The sequence below is a fragment of the Cupressus sempervirens genome, chromosome 5 (assembly GCF_028749045.1).
Source record: "Cupressus sempervirens isolate cs-2001-9-10 chromosome 5, ASM2874904v1, whole genome shotgun sequence".
NCBI lineage: Eukaryota > Viridiplantae > Streptophyta > Pinopsida > Cupressales > Cupressaceae > Cupressus > Cupressus sempervirens.
The window spans coordinates 366,715,352-366,735,361 of record NC_143122.1 but is presented as its reverse complement, the minus strand read 5'-3'; the positions used below and the strand labels follow the sequence as shown (position 1 = coordinate 366,735,361).

Sequence of the window (20,010 nt, the reverse complement as noted above, 5' to 3'; positions counted from 1 at the left end):
TCCTTTGTGGAATTTCTTCTATCTTGAAGTCAAGCCCAAAACATGGAGTTATAACCACCTCCCACCGTTGTTGCATAATTTCTTGTTTCTGCTTTTCTTTTAGAATATTAGAAGGCTTTAGCCTAACTTGAATGTAACCTCTCATTATTATGTTATTTATCTAGAAGAATCCTCCAAGTGGGATTAATTACTATGTTTCCCTTTACCTATTTCTGGTGAAAACCTTATCACAAATAGAGGAGATTCCTTTTCAAAGTGATTTTCAATAAGTCTAAAATTCTAGCACATATATATTCATATTATTCTTGAATGCACCCTTCTCAGCATCTTATCAATTTAATGAAAATAGTCAGACCCCAAAGTGGGTTTGGCTAAATTTTTTTTCAAACTCAAACACTTGGATTCTCAAATAGGCATACTAAACAATGTCATACCGATTGGAACCAAATTCGACCGCTAAACAATCACTTAAAACTCATTTTACCACTTTTTTGTAAACTGCCAATTTCATGCCAAGAGGTCCTCTGGCTGGCCTTAAAAACTAGCAAAAACAATTGACAAGGCTCTAAAATCAGACATGTTGATTCTCTGTTATGTGTTCTTGTACCCTACCAAATCTCGTGTCATGATGATCATTCAGTCAAAAGATATTGACCACCAAAGTTGCCTTCTCAAAACTGCCTGCAAGCAAACGTGTCAGAAAATCATAAATCGCATTCGGTTTTGGCTTCAAAAATGGGTCAAACTAATACTCGGGGGCATGAAAACTAGAGCATTGGTTCATTTTCACAAGGAGAGTATAAATTTGGGATTTGGGCTCATGATGAACAATAGGGCGAAAATGACGAGCATTCAAAGTGGGATACTTGGATTTGCAGAACTGGAAACACTGGGAAACACTGGCAGAAAAGTGATTTTTGCAAACATAAATGGATTTGAGAAAATGTGTAAACAGATTCATCAAGACTTGTAAACTGGCACACTTAAAGAATTTTCATAGTAGAATGCAGTGGTACAATCTATTTAATCTCACCTATCAAGATTCAAAGATATGACATCTCGAACAAGGGTATTGATCAATCTACATTTTATGACACCAGTAAACTGATTGCATATGAAATTGCGTTCGAAAACTGATCAAATGAATTCATCATAAGCTCAAATTTGAAACATAAAAAATTTCTAACTCTAAAATGCAACACAAAAGGAATTATCTCATTTTGGTCAACTGGGTCAAAGTTATAAGAAGTCAAACAGGGCCTCCCAAAATTCTGAGTAATTTGCATCAGCATGACAACAATAAAAAATAGATTTTGAAATATTCAAAACCTAATCAAAATATATTGAAATAACTTGAAATCTAAAACATAGGTTTTTTGATATGGATACTAAATAATCCTAAAGCGACGAGTCATGAAACATAACTGAGTGCAAGATATTCCATTGCAAACTAGGCCTCTTGTCATTTTTGACACTTAGACAAAAATACAGATTTGGACATTACTCAAAATGGAACTTCACAGAGTGACTCAGAATGACAATTTATCTTCATGGGATGCATAAACATACTAAATGCAAGGTGTTAGAAACATTAAACACCTCTTAGGCCTCAAAAGGACCATCAGGTACAAATGCATTAAATGTTCTTATAGGGCTTCAAAAGCTTGGAATGGTACTCAAATTAGGGAGGCAATTTTGAGTCCCAACAAGTTCAACCAATATAAGATCAACTCAAAAGGGGTGACCCTATCACTTCACAGTAAAAAAAAAATCAGAAGCAATGAAGCATGGGAGTTTCACAAATAATCATAAGCTCAAATAAGACAAAGGGGGTCCTATGGGCCAACTTAACACTTCAATCAAGTTTGGATTACCTAAGAGAGTTATTCATACTGTGTAGGTCATGTATTGGTCCATCAAGTCATTATTAGAGTTTCCATGTATGCATATTCATTTTAGGTGCTTACAATTCTAGAACCAAAGAATCTGTATTTGGGAGAAGTCATTTGACCACTACAGTAGTGGCAAACATGTTTTCATCATAAAGAGAAGAAAGCCAAGGTCAGATCCAACACATGGCCAATCAAAACCTAGATCAAAACCATGCCTGAAAGGAGATGACATTTATGTAACTACTGGATGCACAAGACTTGACACTAACCTAATCCACCCAAAGTCTCTTTTGTTTGTTTCTTCATCGGCTTCATGGTTTTATGGAGACAAGTGTTGACTGACATAGATACTCTTTTTTGGCATATTGTTCTTCGATGGAGATTATGAGATTTGACACTTTTGCTAGATCAAGATGCTGGTACGCTCAAGCCACCTCTTTGTTGGGTTCAATCGGGATTGAGATTGATCATCTTCCTCCCTATCAATTTTTGTTGGATGCCTCGGGTCATCTTCTTCCCTCTCATTAGGAGTTGAATGAGCATGTCAGATAGGATATCTATAGGCAGTATATTACCACTACTTATTGTCATCCCCTGGGTGGTTTGCGACCTAAGATGGCCTTCTATGTTGAGCATTTTCTTGTTATTCAGGATAGTATTGTTGTTCGCCCTGTCTATCTTTACTGACGTTGGAATCATGCATTATGGTTCTCTTTGGGCTCTTTTAGGGTTGGTTCTCATCCTCTCAAGGCTCAGACTAATCACCATATGGATCAGGTTGATCAATTATGCCAGTTATGCACTCTGATGGAGGCTGAGACCGAGACTCACTTCATATTTTTTTGTCCTCATTACTATGAGATCAGAGGGAGATTCTATTGGCTTTTTAGAGACTGTTCTTCTCTCTTGATGTTCTTCAGTTATATTGATCAGCGGAGTTTAGCACTTTATCTTCAAGAGGCCACCCATCTTCGAGAGAATACCCTGTAGTCCTTTCATCAGAGACAAACTTTTAATCAGCTCATTACCACCTTTTTCTCTCCCTTGTCTCCTCCACGGGGTTTGAAAAGGCCTTCCACTACTTCACATTCTAGATCTGCTAGACATTGTACCAGTCCCTACAGGCAGCATCAGTCCTATAGGGGTTCTTCACAACATTCGAAGACTATGGATTGTCCAGGGATGTACCTCTCTATTACGAATTTCTTTGTGACATTGAAGGACCCTTGTCTTTCTTTCTTGTTGTTGTTTTGTTTCATTTTCAGTCACCATTTGGTGCCTTTTCTTGGTTGGCTCTTCTGTTTGTATGCTCAGTCCCATAAACCATTTTGGTTTTTCGTGGACATTAATAATTTTATCTTATCTTATCTTATCTTAGCTAGAAAGCAAAAAACAAGACAGTTCTAAAGGGTCATCGTGATTTTAACTTAATTTAGAAAGTACCTCGATTCACTGTCCTTCTAGTTGTACAAAAACAATAGACAAAAAATTATTCCCTAGACCCAGCTCCCAACTCTCTCTTCATCCAAAGTTGAAAAAAAAATTAGACAATCTAGGATTTTAACTCTTTACTTTGTATCTTGTTTATGCTTTCTAATCTAATTGACAAGAGACTTTTTCAAAATTTTAAAGCTATCCCTTCAAGCATGCAGACAACATTGTCATCTTCAAAGAAAATAATTTGAAGCTTTCTCTAACTTGGGTTGTGGCACCATTAATTTTATTATATTTTAAAATAATGGTAACCTCGAATGTAAAGCATAATGAAAGGATATAACCAAATTATTTCAATATGAGATAGTTTATATAGAGAAAGAAGAAATTTCAAGCACTGTGGGATAGCTAGTATAGCTTTCTAAACCTAGTCTGCAAGCTACCACATTGTGGAATTCATATAAAATTCACACAAGTTCTTGGGATCAATCATCAGAGAGAATTTGAGGAATTTACAACTATTCAAGGTCACAACATGCAACTAGAGGCATCTACTATATTTAAACCTTCAGGGGAATACATTGATGTCATTACACCAGACTTGGAATTTGATGGTCGTATTGGCCATTTTCCCATTTTTGAACTGTATTTGCTAGGCTAGAAAATTAGTAGACTGTACATGTTGACAGCTAAATTATTATAAAACTTTAAGTTTTACATTTAAAATTTATAATAAACTGTCAAAATTTGTTATGTAGACAATTTAATATTTTATTTAGTCATATAAATATATTATTTTATAATATATATGACATGCATGCTAAATAAAATATATTTATAACAATATATTTATTTGATTAAAATACTAATATTAATTTAGAATCTTCTTAAATTTAGTGTATGTTTTGATTTAGAAACATACATAATTACTCTTATTTTTTAATATATTCCTAATTTATATAAAAAAATATTCTAATGAGATTTTTAAAAAATCAAATCTATAAGTTTAGAAATGTTCTTCTATAATTTAAAATGTATTGTTCGTGATACTAATTTTTACTTATTTTCTAATTTTATATTCTTTACATGTATATCAAAAAATTATACCAACAAGAACTATCATTTCTTTTGAAGAGACGATTGCATCTCACTTCTATAGTAGCTTCAATCTTTTTTTTTCTTTAGAACATAGTGAATCATAGAAATAGACTTATGATAACTTCTTCATAATACAATTACATTATAAAACTTTTTATGTATTTCTCCAATGATTTTATAGAATAGTTTTTTTTGCATATGATTACTATATTGATATTTGCAGGTATTTCAAAACAAATCTTCAAATGGAATAACACAAACAACTATTGGAGAGATGTAAGGAGTCAAAAATTGAAGATGCATGCACAATTTTTTGTAATATAGAATAATAACATAGAAGTCATTCTCATATGATGAGGTTATGGAAGGTTTTTCTTACCATTCCATCAAGTAATGTTGATTGTGAAGTAATTTTAAAAAATAAATTATCATCAAAGATGTCAAAAAGTCAAAGATAAGTTTGGATACACTAGATGCATTAATGAATATATTTTAAATTGATTTGAAATAAATAATAAAAATTCAAATGAAGTATATAGAAATGGAAGAACAAATAATCAAGGAAAGATCTTGATCTTTGTTGCCATTTGTTTATATTATTTTATGTTTTATATCACAATTTCAAATGAATATAATAAACTTATAAATTAGATTCTTAGAAATCTTGTTGTATTATTTTGAGTTGTTTTTACAAAAATCACATATTTGATTCAAAAAATAGTAATTAGATCATTTGCAACACTTTATTAAGACTGGAATGGAAGGTGCCCCCCACTTTGATCTTTCAACACAAAAAGATGTCTCTAAGGAGGGTGGAAAGATTATAGACCTGACAAAGACTGTTGGGTAGAATATTGGTCTGGTTTTCCCCAAAGGATAGTTGCTCTGTGACTGGAATGGAAGGTGCCCCCCACTTTGATCTTTCAGCACAGAAAGATGTTTCTAAGGAGGCTGGAAAGATTATAGACCTGAGAAAGACTATTGGGGAGAATATTGGTCTGGTTTTCCCCTTGACGGAGCTTAATAAGGACTCACCATTGATGGTGAATGAGGGGACTTCCCCTTCTCAAGTTCCCTTGGTTATCCTTGAGATTGTTTGTTTGAAGAGGAATCAGGAAGCTTCGGATAGTCTTTCTATTGAGAATCAAATTTCTATTCTTCTGCTCGGGTTCCTGTGCTAAAGAATAATTCCTTTGTTAGTGGAGTCGTTGAGGATATTCTCACTATCTCCCATATTGAGGAAGTAGTTTTGGAAAAGGATAATTCTGAGGCCAACCGGACAATAGTTGAAATTTTTTCTAAGGGTAGGAAGAAAAATAATAAAAAAGAAGATGAGGACACTGCCCCAGTGAAAAGCAACAAGAAGGGTTCCAAAGTTGATTCGAAATCTATTAAGGGTAAGTCTGGTCAGTCTAAGAAAGGTGGAGCCATTGTCAAGAATGGTGATGTTGGGTCTTCTCCTTCTCCTGTTGGTAGACGTTTGAATCAGATTATAAGAACAGTGGAGGCTATTAAGAACATTGCAGATGGTAGTCAGAGAACTATCCTTCACTTCAAACATTTTGTTAAATTATGAAGGTCATTTCATGGAATATAAGAGGGTTAAATAATCCTCACAAACATGATGTTTTAAGAAACATGTTTAGGGATAATAGACCTGACATTTTTGTTATCCAGGAAACTAAGATGCTAAAGGAGAAGGTGGAAGGTCTTTCTATTTTTAAGGGGTGAAAGATTGTTGGCAGTGATTCTGATGGAGCTTTTGGAGGCTTGGCTATATTTTGGATTAATAAATGGATTCAGGGGGATCTCATCTATCATAGTAGAAATATGATGAATGTGTGTTTTGTTAATACAAAAGACAACTTTAGTTGGGTTCTAACTAAAGTTTACACCCCCAATATCAAATGGGGAAGGAAGGCTTTGTGGGAAGAAATTTCTTATCAAAGAAAGTTTTTTGCTAAGGATAAGTGGCTGCTGATTGGAGATTTTAATACCCCCTCAAAGGATTCTAAAAAATGGGGAGGTAATCAGACCAATTTGGATAATAGATTAGATCATATGCATTTTATTGACTCTCATATGCTTCATGACATTGAGTTACATGGGATTGAGTATACCTGGACACATAGGAGAATAGGTAAGGATCTTATTCAGGTCAGATTGGATCGGGCTCTTATTAGCAATGAGTGGATTTTGAATTATAAATGTTCCCTCAGTGCCCAAGTTAGGGTTGGGTCACATCACTATCCTATTTTCTTCTTTGCTGATCAATGCTTCTTCAAGAAGAATTTCCCCTTCAGATTTGAAAAAATGTGGACCCTACATCCTAATTTGGAGAGTCTCAATCAGAAGTGGTGGAACATTAATGTTGAGGGTACTGCTTTGTTTAGAGTGGCAGCTAAATTGAAAAATGTTAAGAAAAACATCAAAATCTGGAATAAACCCACCTTTGGTAACATTTTTGAGAACAAAAACAAGATTGTGGAGGAACTCAAAGACATTCAAGACAAGATTCAAGCTGATGGTTATGAGTTGGTATCTAGGGAAGAGGAGAGTGATAAGTTGGTTGAACTTCATGATATTATTACTAAGGAGGAAATGTTCTGGAGACAGCGATCCCGAAAGGTTTTTCTTAAAGAAGGTGACAGGAATACCAAGTTTTTTCATATGACTACCCTCAAGCATAGGATGGCTAATAGAATTTCCAAAATTAAGACAAATGATGGAATGACTAATAATGAAGATGTTATTAAAAGGGAGGCCATGTTGTTCTTTTCTAGCTTGCTACAATGTGACCCTGTCCTCAATGCTGAGAAGCAGAATTTGTTCTTGGACTATATTCCTTCATGCATCTCTGAAGCCCATAATTCTTTTCTTTCGTCCATACCTTCTATAGAAGAGATTTCTAAAGCTGTTTTCTCTTTTGAAGGTGATAAGGCCCCGGGTCCTGATGGGTTTCCTCTCCTATTTTTTCATAAATTTTGGCATATTATTGGTTTTGATGTTTGTAATGGGGTTAAGGAATTTTTTGGCTAAAGAAACCTCCTTAGAGAGCTTAATGGCACTTTTATTGCTCTTATTCCTAAGAAGCCGGGTGCTGATTGTATGGATCAGTTTAGGCCTATCAGTTTATGTAATTCTTTTTATAAGATCATCTCCAAAGTTTTGACTCTTAGAATTCTCTCTATTCTTCCGGTTATTATTTCTAGACAACAAAATGGTTTTGTTCCAGGTAGATAGATTTTGGATTCCATTATATCCATTCATGAAAACATTCATTCTCTTGTGGTTTCTAAGAAGGAAGGGTTTCTTCTTAAGCTTGACCTTTCTAAAGCGTATGATAGAGTTGACTGGAACTTCCTTCTAAGAGGGTTGGAAGCTTTTGGCTTTAATAAGAGATTCAAGGATCTTATTTTTATGTTAATTTCTTCGGCTTCCTTCTCTGTGCTTGTTAATGGCTCCCCTTCCCCCTTTTTTAAGGCTTCTAGGGTCCTTTGACAGGGAGACCCTATTTCTCCTATTCTTTTTATTATCTTGGCTGAGTGCTTGGGAAGATATGTTAATAATATGGTTGTCAAAGGAGACTTTGTGGGTCTTAGTCCATCTTCCTCACCTCTAGTTTGCTCGCATCAGCAATTTGCGGATGATTCTATTGTCATGGGGGAGGCCTCAATGCATAATGCAAAGAATATTAAGAGGGCTTTGACTGACTATGGAGATGCAACTGGCCAGATCATTAATTGGAACAATAGTGTGATTTACTTTATCAATGTTAGTGAAGTTAGACAATTAAAGATTAAAAGGATTATTGGGTGTGAGAGTGGTTCTTTGCCAAGCACTTATCTGGGGTTACCTATGGGGTTAATCCCCTCCTAACAGCTTGTGGAATTCTTTGATTGATAAGATTCATGTCAAACTTGCTGGCTGGAAGGGTTCTCTCCTCAGTCAGGCTGGGAAGGTGATTGTTTTGAAATCTATTCTTCAAAGTGCTCCACTCTATGCCTTGAGTGTCTTTAAGATTCCAAGAAAGTTTTCTCTTGCTATTGAGAAAATTCAAAAGACCTTTTTGTGGACTGGTATGGAGTCTAAAAAGAGACTCCCTCTTATTGCTTGGGAGAATGTTTGTATTCCTAAGGGGAAAGGTGGGCTTGGGCTACGAAGGATTTCTATTATGAATGAACTTTTATTGGCTAAACTTCTTTGGAGATGGCCTAAGGAAGAGGGGGAATGGAGGAACATTTGGGCGGATAAATACAATTCGGATAACTTTGATTTTCAACATTTTCTTTTCTCTGATGCTGATCAAGGGGGATCTCAAATATGGAAGAATGCTAAAAAATTTAAACATATATTAAGGAAAGGAGTTAAATGGAAGGTTGGTAACGGATTGAAAGTCCTTTTTTGGGAAGACATTTGGATTGAAAATTTGGATCACCCCCTTTGTGATGACCCTAGATGGAATGGGTTTATGGTGCAGTGCAAGAATCAGTTTGGTACTTTGGTTAGTGATTACTAGAATAATGATATGTGGCTCAATCTTCTTAGGGTGGACCTAAATCTAGTGGAGCTTGCTAAATGCCTGAATGCTTGTTGTTTGAATCATGAAGAGGATGTTCTGATTTATAAAGATGATCCTAGTGGAGAATACTCCATTTTATCTGCCTATACAAATTCTTTTGAGGATCATGATGTACCTTGTTGGGCTATGGCTTGGGTGAAAGGTATGACCCCTAAAGTTAATATTTTTTTTTGGATTCTTTTGCAAAACAAAATTTTAACTCTTGACAATCTTAAGAAGAGGGGGTTTTTCATTGTCAATCGATGTGTCCCATGCTACCATCTAGTTGTTCTTTTCTTCTTGGAGAGCTCCTTCCAAGAATACTTTAATTATCAAATTGTGGGAACTTAGTCTTCCTTATCTTTGCTGGGGTATATGGAAGGAATGAAATGACAGAATCTTTAGAGGGGTGGAATCCAATCCTACTCAGATTTTCCATAAAATTAAGGTCCTTTTGCATGAAAATATCAAAATTTGTGGTAAGGGACAACAACCTTTTAATGAATGGGATGCTGGGGTGATGAATAACTGGAATATGATTTTGAATACTAAAGATCCCAACCCTAGGGAAAGTGCTAGATGGGATTGCCCTCTGACTAATTGGTTCAAAATTAACTTTGATGGGGCCTCGAAAGGGAACCCGGGCATTGCTAGTTGTGGAGTGATGATTAGAAATTCTAACGAGGACTTCGTTGGTGGTACAACAATACCTTTGGGTCGTCAAACCAATCATGTTGCTGAAGCCTCTGCGGACTTTATGGTCTTATTTATGCTAAAGATCTAAACTTGAAGAACATTTGGATTGAATTTGATTCCCTCAATATTATAAATTGCTTAAAAAAAATTCATCCACCTTCATGGACCATTAGTAATATTATGTCTAAGGCTGGTTATATTATTAACTCCTTTCAAAATTGCATTATATCCCATAATTATAGGGAAGCTAATGGTTAAGCTGATTGGGCTTCGAATGTGGTGTGTTGTAATGAACAAAAATCATATGGGATTCATATGACACTTTACCTATTGATGGTCACGAGCATGTTAAGCAGGACAAATGGAAATCCCAGCAAAAATCCTTTAATTATGATGTTGTCAGAGAATTATGATTTTAACTCCTTTGGAGTGAGGTGGGCAATTATTTTTAGAAATGTGGGCAGAACACACGGTTTATGGGTTGCCTCTTTCTATCCGTGCTCAGGTAGTGGTATTCACAGAGTTTTTGGGGGCTTTCAGTGCATGCAAACCGGTGCTTTTGTTGCAAAGATCATGGGAGGTAAGAGGAAATGGTTTGAACCACCTAGCTGCATGGATTGGAAGAAGAAAACTGAGGTGTGGGATATCCTTAGTAGCGCAATTTTACTAGTTACATGGAGAGACTCAAAGGCAACAACCCAACTATTACGCACCAGTTTGTGAAACCTTGGAAGGATGGTTCTGTCATGGTCAGGAACCAGAGGCTGGAGGTTACGGAAGAAATCATTGTGGAGGCTACGGGTTTGGAGTTGGATGGGATGAATTTCTAAAGGGAAAGGAAGATCTTGGATAAGCCATTTGATGACTTTTCTGAGATCGAACAGGAAAGAAATCGACTGGTTAAAATAGGTACTTCTTATTTTAACCCGGCTTCTGTGTCTCATCCGTGGCGGTTTGTGTTCTATGTTATTATGGAATATCTGACTTTGGATGGAAGATATACAAAACTGTATGGTTACCATTTTGTGTTGGCAAATCATTTTCATCATGACATTAGGGTAAATTTTCCTTCATACCTGTTGCAATCTCTCTCCAATTCTACCCTAGCTATTCAAGGTGACCCAACTGGTGAACATGTTTGTCATGAAGGATTAATGGTTTTGATTATGAATGTGTTGAAATCTAAAAAAATCTCAAAACCTAGAAATTTTAAAGGGGAAGATCAAGATACTAAAGGAAGTATTCAAGAAAAGGGCTATGACTCTAAGACATAGGATGAGGCGGAAGGGGGTCTGGTTAGTCCTAAAAGAGGTTCGGGTGGTAGCACTAAAAAGAAAAAATAGAGTGTTGAGAAGGATGATTCTGATCAGGAAAGGGAAAGTGATTTTGTTGATGAAATTGTTAGAGAACATGCAAAAAATAGGGGATGTAGCAAAGGGAAGGGCAAAGGTCATATTGACGAGAGGGTTTCTCCTCTGTCGAATGATGAGCCCCTTGCTAAACATTTGGAAAGAAAAAGAAAGTCTTTATGGTGACAAGAAAACAAAAATGTGAAAACAAGGATTGAAGCTTCCAACTTTTTTGATGATGGTGAACAGGGGTCCAAATTTGACAGAGGTGATTGTGTTGGTGGTGGAATCGGGCCCTCTAAAGGCTTATTTGGTAACCCTGGTTCTATAATGAAGGACATTGACATTCTTAAACATAAAATGGTGTCGTTGAACAAAGAAATGGAGCATCTTAGCAAGACGGCCAGAGGGGAAAGAACATTAGTTCAACATATTGACAAGCTCTCGAAGGTCATAGGTAATGTGAAAGAAGTGAAAAATCTCATGCATAAGATCCCTGCGTTGGAAGCCAAGTAGAAGTTGATGGACAAGGACATTAGCAGTATCCAGGGGAAGGTGTCTAAATTTGAAACCAGGCTAGGTAACATGGATAAACAACTCAGACAATTGGGGGATAACATGACCAGCTTCCTGAAAAAGAATGAGGCAGATAAAAGTCAGGTTTCTCCCTCGGGGGCAGACTCTCAAGGTCCTAGCAAGCATACTTGGGCCAATTCAAAGAAGATGGAAGAAACCACTAAGAAGGACGAGGTGAATGCTACTACTGAGACTATGCATTCTCTGGTGGACCAAGTTGTGCATCTGGTTAATACTCCTTAGCTGGTCGGTTGTTGTTCCTTTACTGGTCTTTTGTTGTCTTTTCCAGCAATGTTGTCTATGACCTCTTTTATTTTTTGAGGTTTGTTTAATGTTGTTTGTTTGTTCTCTTTTCATGATACTTTTTTAATACTCTGCTGATGTAAGGTTTCAGGTCCTTTAAAACCTATTTTTACATAATCAAAACACTTTATTAAGACTTGATTTTTTATATTTTTTATATATAGTACAAAAACATATTGATAATTTTTTTTTAAAAAATTATATTAAATTATTCATAAATTGACTGTCAAATTCAAGCCTACATTACACTTATGAGAGATGTGGAGGTTTGAGGTAGTGCACAGCTGTCAAGTTGAGCAAATTTAGGAATTTGTTTTCTTTTGTTATGAGCAAATTTAGTTGTTTTCTTTTATTTTGGAAACTTTGTTACCACTACCTATTAGGCAGTTCTAGCATTTTGGTTTTAATTAAGAGCTTGCTATTTGGAAGTGGGAAACTAAACTGCTAGAGACAGAGAAAGTAGCAAGTCTGGGTAAAACACCAATACTAGAAAAAAGACAACTATAATTTTAGTGTTGTCTTTTTTAAGAGAAAAATGAGTGAAATAGTAGTTTTCTGAATTCTCTTTTTGGCGTGTGATTTGCATAGAAGATTTTTTTTAATATAATTAAGTGGTAGGTTACATATTGGAAGGCACAACCATTTGTTTTATATTTTGTTGAACTTTAAAAACTGCATAAGAAGCCTATCATTGTGCATTGAAGGCATAAACAACAAAAGAACTCTAGAGGAAGAGGGAGAGGGAGTTTTCCAGAGGAAGGGGACAAAACTTATTAGAAAGATAAAACAACAGATTCAAAAACAAAGAAACTAATCTTGGAGATTGTTATTCATCATTGGTAATACTAATTACAAATATATAGAGTCATATCACTTCACCAAGATCCTATAATTATGCTAATACATGTGACAACAAACTAGATGTGACTGACAACTACCTCGAGCTTATTGACAACTAACTCAAACACATCTACAATATTATTTGATTCCCTTTCTAACCCTCTAAAATGTTGGAACATTAAATTCCAACAAAACTTTGGTGGTAGAGGACAGAAATCAATGATGGAGACGTAAGTAGTTTTGTTTCCAGCATAGAGAAGCCCTTTCGATGAGAAGGGTGGTTTCCAGCAAAGGAGACAAATGAAGCATTGGAAAGAAAGAATCTCTTTAGGACAATTAGCAAATGTGGAGATAAATATTGTAAGTTAATCATTGATGGTGGTTGCACAAATAAAGTGTATAAAGAAATGGGAGAGAAGTCCGGACTAAAAACTAATAATAATTGTGATATTGCTATCAGGATTTAACTGTGTAGTTTTTTGGGTCAGACTCATTGACCCATGTATCATGAGTAGTGATTTACATATGAATCTATCTCTCGTGAGAACAAATGGAACACTTAGCACTCATTGGATCTAGGTGATGCTCACAAAGGTCAAGCACCAAGACTTCCCAGTAGGTCACCCATCCCAGTAGTACACTACTCCACCTGAAACACACTTAACTATAGAGTTTCCTCCATAGTAAAACCCACTCTGCTTGCAACCACATGTACAAGCAGAGTGGGCTTTGATAATTGTTGATTCAATAATTTTAGATACATTATAATTATTGACTCAATAATTTTTGGTACACTATTTTTCATAACATTCCGAGAAGTTGAGAACACACTACTGTATATAGAGTTGAGAACATACCTGAAGTATACAACTAAGTACAGAATTAATGCTCATTATCCTTGACAGATTCTTATGGATTTTGAAGCCATAATGATGTGATTCAATATGATATGTCATCCTACAGACATCTTCACTGTTCCTCAAGCTTCTCTTAGGCCATTGAGTTGTATATGACCTGATGGAGATGATGATAATTAATGGCAGTGCACTACTTACAAAACTCACAATTCCTTTTGAAGATTGACAAGAATAACTTTGCAAAATTGAATAGACATAACTGCTGAGAGACAACAACAAAAAAAAAATAAAAATTCAGATCTTTCCAAATTACTAGAACTTGCCAAAATGCTAAAGGAGGAAAAAGACATCAACTACATGCCGTAAAAGGATAAGCTGGCAACAGTGAACACATCAGTGGTATAGAATACACATAGTAAAGTATGACATGCCATTTTTTAATCTGGTTTAGATAAAATTCTGTACTATTCAAGGATTCCCTAATGTCATATTCATTTAGGTACTTTGATAGTCCTAATGCTGGATTACAACTAACAATCACTCATAGGGAATATTCTACTGATCTTTAATTATCTAAGATAATGAGTAGATTGTAGGCAATCTATATCAGAAACAAAAATTGGCTGCCCTGAAAAACAATGAATGTAAATAATATATGAAAAGGAAATTATTATCCCTGGATCAACACAAGCACCCCACCCCAAACCAAACTCTCCTCCCAATGTCAACATATTAAGTAGAGAGTGTAACTTGATCAGAAAGAAATTACAGTTGTTACATCCTAATTTCAACTTCAGTGGAAACAAAACCACTAGCAGCAGTTGACAATGAACCAATGACAACGGTCGGCTGTTGAGATGAGGCAGCTTGAGTTAGACAGGCATTGCACGGAGGGAGGAACAACCAATTTCATATCTTTCTTAATCAATATTATTGCTGCCACTCTATGTGAGATGGCTTGCACTAGGCAGGCATAGCAGGGAACACGAAACATAACAACCAGTTCCACACCTACCTTGATGGGTATTAGTAATGAGAGTAATGATTTGGGAGCTTCTGGATTAATGTCCCATCTCATCAGAGTGGCCTTTCATACCATCAAGCTGGTTGTTGAGAATCCACTTGAACTACTGGGGAGAGAAGCAAATAAAAATAACTTTCGAATCTATCTTGACTAATTTTAGATGAGAGCAAAACAAAAATCCAGGGGATTTACTTCAAGAAATAAGCCCTAACAAATTCTATATAAATTTTAGCCAATTTTAGTCATATCAAGAGATAGAAATGATAAGATAAGAGTCATCTGATGAGGGAATGCATACCTGGTCATCCCACTTTCCCATCTGCCCTTCCAAATGCGATCCTTCAATGAGCTTCAATCCCTCCAAGCAATTAAGTGTAAAGAGTTAGCAGAACGGATAACATTTCTCCTGCTGCTTCCATGTATCCCTGTCACATTATTATTCCGCAGACAGCTAGATATGAACAGAGACAGCAGAACAGATAGAATAAACACCGCACCCAGAATGCGCTTCAATCCTTCGACCGTTTCATAATCCCCATAAATTTATACAGACCTGTTCGTTATCATTCTAGGGAAAGGAGGGGGTTTGCAGAAAACATAAAGCCTTTACCTTATTATCTGAGAGGCGCTAGAGTTATTTCTAGACATTGGTCCTGAAGGATAAACGTAAAGGTTACTTTGCTGTTTTTTTTCAACGGTCATGGAAGAAATTTGTGAACGGTAACTTTGGTCTTTCAACGGTCGTTGAAAAAAAACTCCACTTCCCTGAATCTTGAACCTCGGTGAATCTGATCACTGATAAGAGCCGTTGGAAACACATCTCTTTTTCAGAATTTATTTCAAAATAAATTTTCAAATAAGTATACCCGCAGAGAAAAAGGCCAAAAAACATGGAACTTGACACATTTTATTTCTAAAATTATTTTATTCAAAACATAAATTCAAATTCAAATGTAAGACAACAAATCAAAAAAATTAACCAATTAAATAAAGTGTTTCACATGCAAAATTGGAATAATTGTGGATAAGAGATATTTGTCTTTAAGATTTTCTCATCATTGATCATTTGGTGAATCTTAATATGATTGTTTGATGCAATTGATTTGAATAAATAATAACCCCTCTTTTATCATCAAGTGTACAACATAACAACAAATTATGAACCTATTATCTAAGAGGCCTAGTCTAATACTCATAAAAAAAAAAGTTTAAGTAGACCATTCAATTGAAACTAACTCCTTCAAGAGTTGGAATTCAAATATAAGTAAAAGTTGAAAGTTAATTTATATTTTTACGTGGTCCAACTCTTATCTTAATAAACTTTTCAAAGATTACAATTTAAGGATATTGAATGTTAGTTGTTAATGATGACTATTAAAAAATAGAAATTTTATTTATAAAACATTGCTTTTAACATTGTTGTCCTCTATTTCAATATATTGAATATAAACATTAGTTTCACAAAGAAAATAAGCAATCCTATTTGGTTATTGAAAGATATTTTATAAATTTGAAAGTATATAATTGGAGGATTAAAATGAAATCGCTCTTTTCATGGTGGCACTATATGAGTTAGATAAAAATTTGGAGAAGGTTATCCATTTTGTGATAAACTTGGTGTTGATATCTCATATTTTTTATTATTAGTTCTATTAGAGTCACCAATGATAATGGAAACGTTAGGCTAAAAGTGTTAAATAGTCAAAGTTGACTTATTTTTCGAGGCTTAATTTCTTCTTTAGTGTGTGATGTTTAAGACTGGCCTAATGAGAGACGTCTAGTGGCTATTGCATTTGCTTTGTGCAGGAAGCAGTCCATGATTTGAGCCTGAGCATTATCCAACTAGTCCAAGATGGATTATGGCAACTACAACTACTACACTACTAGTCAGGCATATTATTGATGTCATCGGCTATGCTAGATGCACTTGGAACTGAGCAAGGAGGTAGTGGGTCACAATAGGTTGGCTTAAATATTTAACCCATAGTTGAGTAGTGCTAACTGGTGGGTTATGAACCTGTGAAGTGATGAAATATTCAACATTCCAAAAAAATTGTGGAAATCACAAAATAGTCTAATTATCAATCTGACAATAATCTTTTTGGCATTTGGAGGAGAAGTGTAAAGGTCGATTTTCCTAAAACCCTTGCGGTGTCATCAAGATATCAAAAATATTGCAAGTCAAAGAGATGTAAACATAGTCGAAAGATCCAAGACTAGTCAAAATTAAATTTTCACATAAAATCTGTCAAGTACAAAAGTTTGACCTTAGATTGTAGAAAAGAACATTTCAATATTGCATTTCAAGTTTGCCAAAATATACAAGCGACTATGAATCAAATAACATAATTTTCACAATGATAAATCTAAAAATAAAAAATTGTCAACTATTTCTCCAATATATGATACATCCAATGATATATAAATAAGAACTCAATATTTCATGTATGATCAAAATACATCCAAATAAGACCATCTTGGTCGGCACCACACTGGAACTTCAACCCTATCTTCTAAGCCTCTAGACATCATGCCCACCTACAAGTCCTGAGACGAGAGAGTGGGACAGGCGCTTTTACCACCCTACCATGGAATTGTTAGCTCCCCTAGGGCTCTTCCTAAAATGAAAAGCACACCGACCCAACAACTATGGCAACTCAACATTTATGAGTCGGAAGAATATGGCAAAACTATGTCACCTATCTAATAAACACTCTTTAGTCTAAACATAAATCATAAACACAAGGTAGCATAGAGAATACAAACATCAAACCAAGAATATTGAAACAACATATGCTATCTAAGCTCTGGTCAAAGCATCTTTTTAATAACCAGCTAATTTAACCTTCTCTATCCTCCACATTACACAACCATTTCTAAATCATTATTTTCCTCTATTTAAAAAACAAAATAAATGGAATTCAAGAACAAAATGTGGAAACATAACTTCCCCATAAAACATTTTCAAAAAAAAAAAAAAAACCCTTCTTATAGAATAACATAATATATTTCAGCATTAAGTATCTTATTTTCAAGAAAAAAATGTATTCAAGAAACCTGCCCCAAATTAACTTCTTATATAAAAATATATAGCACTGAACAAATCCATATGTTACCTATAAATGACAAAGCATTTCATATTGCATCAACTCTAAAAGAGGGGTAAAAATTTTATTGAATATCAAAGAGAGTTGAACAACACAAGAAACAGAGAGAACTACATAGCTTTATCTTGGTCCACAAGGTGAACCAACATCTGAGATAAATCAAGGGGAAGCATCCTATGATCAAGAATATTCCAAGACAGCCCCTGCTCAGAGGCCCATTTAGCTAGACAATCAGCCACACCGTTCCACTCACGAGGGATATGCATAAAAGACACAGAATCCAGAGAATTGCATAACTGGATGATCTGTTGAATAACCAGAGCCAAATGCCAATCCACTTGCACAAGGTTCCTATTATGCAATAAGTTCACAACCACCTGCGAGTCAATCTCACAGATGATTCTTTTCCAGCCACATTGAAAAAACTATTCCACTGCAACTAAGATAGTTAGGGCTTCCATGAGGTTATTAGTATGGTAACCCTTGTATACAGAAAACATAAATTGAATATCACCAGAACTATCACGCCCAACTCCCCCAATACTAGATGGACCAGGATTTCCCCGAGAAGAACCATCAGTGTTGATTTTAAGAGTGCCTGCCTCAGGAGGAGACCAATGTCCCTGACGATTAACACATTGAGAGTGTTGCTTAGCTCTATTCCCAGAGAAGGTGTGGGGGACTGAGGGAGTGCAACCCTAAAGAGGAAAGGATAGGTGAGAGTAAATACCAACATCAGTAGGATCCAAACCCCCACCGATGTCACATTTAGCTAAGAGTTTTTCCTGAAGAGAATTAACAATTTTCCCCCACAGATGCCTGATCTCAAGCTGCAAATCATGAAAGATCCTCCTATTCCTCTCAAGCCAAACATGCCATAAAATAAGGGAAGGGCCGATAGTCCAAGCAACCTGAAGAAATGAAGTCTTGGAAGGGGAATGGCCCAAACAGTCCCAGAATTCAGACAAAGAGGAAACATGTTAGCACGTGCATCCCCACACACTCCACCAGAAGTGCCAAATCTGTTTGGCAAAGGGGCACTAGAAAAAAAGGTGAGATATAGTCTCTTCACTATTGCGGTAGAGAACATAGATGGAAGGCCCTTGGAAGCCTCGCTTGTAGAGATTATCCCAAGTAAGACAATGATTGTAAACTAGAATCCAGAGGAAAAAGTTACACTTAGGCCAAGAAAAACTATTCCAAACTTTCTTCCACCAAGAGATCTCCACCTCACCAAAAAGTTTCTTTGTCAGCGCAAGGTACCTAGAAGACACATAATACTTGCTAGAAGAAGCACCTCCCCAAGCAAAAACATCAAGTTTCTGCAACGAGTTGCACTCCCTAGAAGCCAATATCTGAGATAGTTCAAACAGATCTCCCAGTGAGCCACCCAGTGACCAATTAGAAGAATTCTTCCATCTATAACCCACAACAAGGCCCAGGTTAAAAGCCCCCTTATAATGAGCCACATTATTCCATCCAGTAGAAAGGAAAGAATCAGAAAGAGCCTGCAAGTGAGGATGAGAGGATAGGATTGGAGGATGCCCATTCCAAGATCACTCCAAAATAGAGCCTCAGTGCCTATGTTGCAGATCCAAAATAAACTTCTCTTCACCAAGTGAACACCAATCTTGAGGGTATTCCACACCATAGAGCCTCTTCCCTCATGAGAAAATCTAGAAATATCTGAAGGTTCAACACTAGGTAAATACTTGTGGGACAGGATATGGGCCCAAAGCTGAGACTAACTAGTACACCAACGCCAATAGAGCTTGACAACAAAAGCTTGACTGCACAAGATAGCAGACTGAAGGCCAAGGCCTCCTTCCTTTTTTGGCCTACAAACAGTATCCCAATTGATGAGGCTCCATTTGGTATGTTGCAAATTACCACTCCAAAGAAATTGGTGAGAGAGGGCATCAAATTCCTTAAAAAAATACACTGGAGCAAGCTGAACCATGCTTCTGTATATGGGAAGAGCCTGAATTATAGATTGAAGGAGTGTCAGCCTACCAACAGTAGAGAGCCTCCTGTGAGTCCAATGATTGACCCTTTGTTGAAGTTTGTCAAGAAAGCTTTGCTAGAAAAGCCTAGGTTGTCTACCCACCACAATAGGGACCCCCAAGTAAGTCAGAGGGAGAGACACAATCTGAAATCTCAAGATATTAGCAATACTCCGTTGGATCAGCTCAGGAGTGTTGAAGAAAAAAATACAGGAGTAGTGGTCATTAATTTTCTGCCCAAAGACAGCCAAATAAGTATCCAAGGTGAGC

At 35.9% G+C, this 20,010-nt stretch overlaps 1 long non-coding RNA gene across 1 annotated transcript in view; it reads right to left on the bottom strand.

The window, feature by feature from the left end:
• The window catches only part of LOC149556262 (uncharacterized), an 87,360-nt gene extending 71,877 nt beyond the window's left edge, over positions 1–15,483 (bottom strand). The window contains exons 1-2 of the long non-coding RNA XR_016352343.1: positions 14,929–15,483; positions 13,607–13,763 (exon numbers count right to left, since the gene is read on the bottom strand). This is a non-coding gene — a long non-coding RNA (uncharacterized LOC149556262). The remainder of the gene's footprint in view (positions 1–13,606; positions 13,764–14,928) is intronic.
• Positions 15,484–20,010: the final 4,527 nt, after the last annotated feature.